Raw genomic sequence first — 5,737 nt, forward strand, 5'->3', positions numbered from 1 at the left:
CTTCAAATCACTTCAGTATAGAGTGTGAAATTGATGTACCTTAATCAAGAGTCCACACTCTCCAGAGGATTGCTTAAGTACTTCATATCAAGATCAGAATCTACACCAGATGGTTTCTTAATTATCAGCAGTAATGTTGGAAATATTTTGCATTGGTGAAGTGAGTTATATTCAGAATTTTCTAAAAAGTCTCCACAGTTCTTACATGAACAAAATATAATAATTGGTCAAGCCCAGCAGCCATTACCTTGGCATCCAGTCTCAAGGTCTTGTGATCTGTTTGACCTGTATCTTATCACTTTGTCAAGGACACAGTGACTGTTTCTGCCATAAAAAAAAATTGTTGTCTGCCTGAAATCCAAGGTGAATATCTGAGCACCTGAGGATAGAACTGCATGACACTTTTTATGTCTAATTGCTATTAATAGTTTGCATAATTGGCAGAATTTGGTTTGAGATTTGCTCTCATTTCTATGTACTACCTTGCAACAAAGTTGTGGTATCATTGTATATAAATCCTCCATCTATATATAATCAACAGATCCTGCTGATTTTTCCAAAAGAATCTGGTGATTGTTGAGCAGCAAATTGTCTTGGATCAGTTCACAGCAAGGTGAGAGAGAGCAAGAGAATAGGAGAGAGAGAGAGGAAAAAGGAGAGAGTAAGGGAAAGGGAGAGAAAAGAGGGAAGAGAGAAATACTTGACTATATTTATATGGAGTTTATAGAGCTCAGAATAGAAGTATGGGATAGATATATAAACTTCTGAGTCATCTACATGTAAGAAGTAATTGAACCTGTGATTAAGAATGCTGTAAGTGTTCGCTTCAGCAGCACATATACTAAAATTGGAACGATGCAGAGAAGATTAGCATGGCCCCTGTGCAAGGATGACATGCAAATTCATGAAGCGTTCCACATTTTTTCTGCATCTATAGCCCAGAGTTTCAAGTGGTCTATAATGCAATGTATGGAAATGTGAAAGACAATTTTGTGTATTTTTTTATTACTAACTCAGATCATTAAAATGAAAACAGTTTAAAAAAAAAAAAATGAGGTAAAATGGGAAAGAGGCCTAAGGTTATGTCTTCCAGAATGCCAACATTTAAGATCCAAGTAAAAGAGTATTAATTCACACAGAGTAATAAGAAACAGTAGTCAAGCTATTGCAAAAATTTAAAGAGAGCATGTAAAAATGAACAAAGAGTAAAAATATTTGAAAAGATAACATAGAAGTTTAACAGTATTGAATTCTGCCGAGAAATCAAATATTATGAAAGAAGTGATGTCATTTGAATGAGTGACTGACATTAGTGAGGAAGAATTTGGTGGTATGGGTTTGGTAGAAGACAGAGGGAAGACAAATAAGGACTAAGAGTTGAAGTGAGAGAAGCACATAGAGATAACTATATACAGAAGTTGGCTCTGAAAAGGAAAACAGAATAATTGGTACCTAAAGCATGATGTGGAATCTGAGAAATTATTTCCTTTAAGTTCCCCTGTGTGTATAAGGAAGTTTAAATACACAAGAAAAAAAGAAGAGAAGTGGAAAGGAGGATGTGGAGCAAACACAAAAGTATTGAACTTTGTTAGGAGATTGGAGAGCTCCTTTCTAATCATCTATTTAAAAAAAAAGTTTTTCTGATGACTTCTCAAGAATTAATTAGAAATGTTTTTTATTGCCTTGTCAAGAGTTTATTCAGGTTTTTGTTTCCTGATGTTCTGACTTCCTACTACCTCCAGGGGAGGAGTAGTTTCACAAGGCTTTGAGCCAAATGGACCGAGTAGTACAGGTGGAGAGGGGTTTGCTCCTTGTGTTTGAAATGAGTGGGGAAGAGTAATGAAAAGTGTTCAAAGATCAGGCATTTTAATATCCTTGGAATTAGAGCTGAGGAGTTTCTTAAAGGACCGTGATCTGCTCTCAAGTCAACCAGAACCCTGGAGGTGATAGAACCTTAAATGCATGATTGGTTGTATTGGTGTCTATGTTAGCTGGTTAATAAGCTCTGTGGTATTGGAATCAGTTCTGGCGCTGTATCAGTTCCCGTGGCTGACCTGGCTCAAGAGGAATGAGTCACCTGAGAAAGTGCCCTCCTTTAATAAGTTTCCTAGGCCTGGGGAAGAAGCATCCTTGGGAGCAACCACAAGGGTTTCACAAACAGAACTTTCTCTCTAATTATACAGAATTGCTAAAATCCCTGGATCCTGCCACAAACCAAAGTGAAAAATCCAAAAGAAATGAATAATATTAGACTATTTGCTTATCATAGTGCTTGTAATCCTGGAAATAGATTTGTTTTGATTTAGAAAATGAAGAAATGTGGCATTTCTTACAGTTTCAGTGTCATAATGTAATTTGTATCATGGACAAGTCTGCAGCATTTTCTTATAAGAGATTTGTGTCCTCAGGTGGGGACAGCAAGGATGGAAAAACTAAAAAAAATCGACCAATTGTTAACAAACTCTAGACATGTTCTGCAAATTTCCCCAAGCAAATCTGAAGAGCAATTTACACAAGTTTCATATGTAATAAAAAGTATTTACTAATGTGGTTTTTGTGCATCATTTTGGGGAAAAAAATACTAAAACAAAATATTGTATTACAAATATAAAGTGGGATTTCATTAGGTTCAAATAAGTTTATCACATTCTGTGCAAGAATTCAGACTCTGTCTTTTATTCTGTCTCAATAAAAATTAAGAGTATTGGACTTCCAGCAAAATGGCACTCTAGGCAATAGCACCATACTGACCCTCCACAGCAAAGATCCGAAAAACTAAGCCAAACAGAGAAAACAGCAATCATGAAACCCTAAACATCAAATGAAGAGATAAAGAACTCAGTCAAGCACCAATGGAGTGAGAAAACTGACAGAGAACGGAGAGGGAGGAGACATTCATGCAGAGGTCCCCAATCAGCTAACGCAGTGCGGATCCACCATCTTGGACTCCTATCAAAGACAAGCAAATAGGGGGTATGAGAAAGCAGCTTCACGGAACTTCCAGCTGGAGACAGAACAACTGGTAATTTACAATATACACTTACCCACCCCCCACCCTTCTTCACCCCCACTCAGCTTCCTCTGCTTCCCGTGGCCACAGTCTCTTGTCCTGGAAGCACCAGCTGCTTGGATTCCACCTGCCCACAAGGGCCAGCTCCCTAAGTGCCATTTGTTGGCCGCTGGTGTTGCTTTTTTCTGCTTCTTTTGATTTCTTCCTTACCTCTCACCACCTCCCCTTCCTTTCAGTCAAATACCTGGTTCCGTACGCCATCTTTGCTTCTTCCTGAGGGGCTGCGGAGCTCCAATAATTTGCGATATATGCTTCCCCACCCACCACGCTTCTTCACCCCAACTCAGCCTCCTCTGCTTCCTGCGGCCACAGTCTCTTGTCCGAGAAGCACCATCTGCTTGGATTCCACCCGCCTGCACTTGCTGGCACTCTGAGTGTCATTTATTGTTCCTTTTTTTCCACTTCTTTTGATTTCTTCCTTACCTCTCATCACCTCCCCCTCCTTTCGCTCAAATACCTGTCTCTGTGTGCCATTTTTGCTCCTTCCTGAGGGGTTGCAGAGCTCCACTCGAGTTTGGAGCTACTTCCCAGTCCGGGCTGCCACGCTGTTGGGATCCCAGGGCTTTTGTTTATTTGTTTGTTTTGAATTGTTTGTGTGTTTTCTTTTCCTTTTCTTGAGTTGGGAGCCCGTTCTGGCCAGGCGGTGCTGGGCAGCTTGGAGGCTACCCCATTGGCTTGCATGGACACCCGAGGGATCACTGAGGGCATGTCTTTTTTGTGTTTTTTTTTTTCTTTTTTTTCCCAGATCTTTTTGAGGGCTTTTCTTGATCTTTTTTTTTAATTTGTTTTGTTTTCTTTTCCCTTTTTTTCCCATTATGTCTTTCTTCTTTACTCAGTTTCTCGTCTTTCTATATCTTCCTTCTCTTTCTGTTCCCTGAATACCTGTCATGGAATACCTCTACACCTTCTAGCCAGGATATACTGCAACAGCTGAGAACAACTTCCCCAGACCTCATAGCTGCACCCGTGGGATCCCTGGGAGCTTTGCTGTTCTTTTTCCTTTCTGATTTTTATCTTTCCTTCTTTTCTTTTTTTTCTTCTACTTCCCCTTTTTGTTTTTCTCCATTTCATAGTCTCTCATCTCTCCACTCCAACAGCAAGCTCCCCCAGCACTCTTTTTTGTTTGTATGTTTTTGGCTCCCGTTACTCTCTCCTCTCTCCTATATTCATCTCAGCTCCACACATAACAATCTCCTGACTACATCTTGCCTACCTGAACCATGCACTAAACATCACACCACCAAGCAGCACAGGCAAGGCCTACTGGAACGTGCCCTGCACTGATTAGCCACCCCCCCCCCGGTGGCTGTACTAAGTGCCACAAACAACCTGTCCCAGTAACTCCTCTTCAGCTAGACCTGCCGTGCTGTACCATATCTGAGTTACTGACCCTGCCAATTGAAGAAGGAGGTGACAAGTATCATCCCACACAGATGAGCAAACAACAAAGAACACACAACCCACCTGCTCAGACATAGTCAAATAAAAAAAAAAAAATGAAACAAATAAATCTACAAACAACAAATGAGAAAAATAACTACGGAATGCCCCGAAGACAGCAGACAATATCAAAACATTTACAAACACAGGACAGGATGGTTCTAGTAGGTGTCCAAAATAAAACACCAGATGACTTTCCAGTGGAAGAAAATGCACTAGAGCTACCTGATAAGGAATTCAAATCTCTAATACTCACAATTCTCCAAGAGTTGAAGCAAAAATCAGACAAAAATGAGGGAAAAATAGACAAATTCATGGAAAAGACAGTCAAAAAAATGGAAGAATTCAGGAAAATAATGCAGGAACAAAATATCAAAATAATTTCACAACTAGAAATAATACAAAAACAACAATTAGAAATCCAAAAGATAAACGAAAAGATTTCAGAAATAGACAGTGTCACAGAAGGGCTGAGGAGCAGATTTTAAATGGTGGCAGACAGGATCAGTGGAATTGAAGACAAACACTTGGATACAACTCTGTTTGAGGAAAACTCAGAAAAAAGAACAAAGAAAAATGAAGAGAACCTGAGAGATATGTAGGATACAATCAAAAGCAAAAATCTCAAGTGATTTGAGTTCCAGAACAGGGGGAGAAAACAGAAAACACAGAGAGGATCATTGAAGAACTGCTGACAGAAAAACTTCCCGAATATCATAAGAGATGAAAAGTTCGTCAACAAAAAGGCTCAACGAACCCCATATAGGAGAGACCCCAAAAGAAAATCACCAAGGCATATCATACTCACACTCACCAAAACCAAACACAAACAAAGAATTCTGAGAGCAGCTCGTGTTAAAGAAGAAGTCACATACAGATGAGAAACAATAAGACTAAGCTCAGATTATTCAGCTGAAACCATGCAGGCAAGAAGACAATGGCATGACATATATAAAACCTTGAAAGAAAAAAATTGCCAGCCAAGAATCATATATTCTGCAAAACTCTCGTTCAAATATGATGGTGAAATTAGGTCATTTCCAGGTAAACAGAAATGAAGGGAATATGGAAAAACCAAACCAAACTTACAGGAATTATTAAAGGGAGTTCTTCGATCTGAGGACAAACAATTTCAACTCACAGGCAGAATCTAGGACGTAGGATCATACCAGCCAGATACCAATCTAGGAAATGAACTCGCAAGGACTATCCAAAACCAAAAGAAAT

The 5,737-nt window shown here is 39.3% G+C and overlaps 1 non-coding gene across 1 annotated transcript; it reads left to right on the forward strand.

The window, feature by feature from the left end:
- Window positions 1-817: 817 nt before the first annotated feature.
- Window positions 818-924, forward strand: LOC111819313 (U6 spliceosomal RNA). The gene has a single exon (XR_002823013.1). It is a non-coding gene; the product is annotated as a U6 spliceosomal RNA (small nuclear RNA).
- The last annotated feature ends 4,813 nt before the right edge of the window (window positions 925-5,737 follow it).

Source organism: Trichechus manatus, unplaced genomic scaffold (genome assembly GCF_000243295.1).
Source record: "Trichechus manatus latirostris isolate Lorelei unplaced genomic scaffold, TriManLat1.0 scaffold00350, whole genome shotgun sequence".
Classification (NCBI taxonomy): Eukaryota; Metazoa; Chordata; class Mammalia; order Sirenia; family Trichechidae; genus Trichechus; species Trichechus manatus.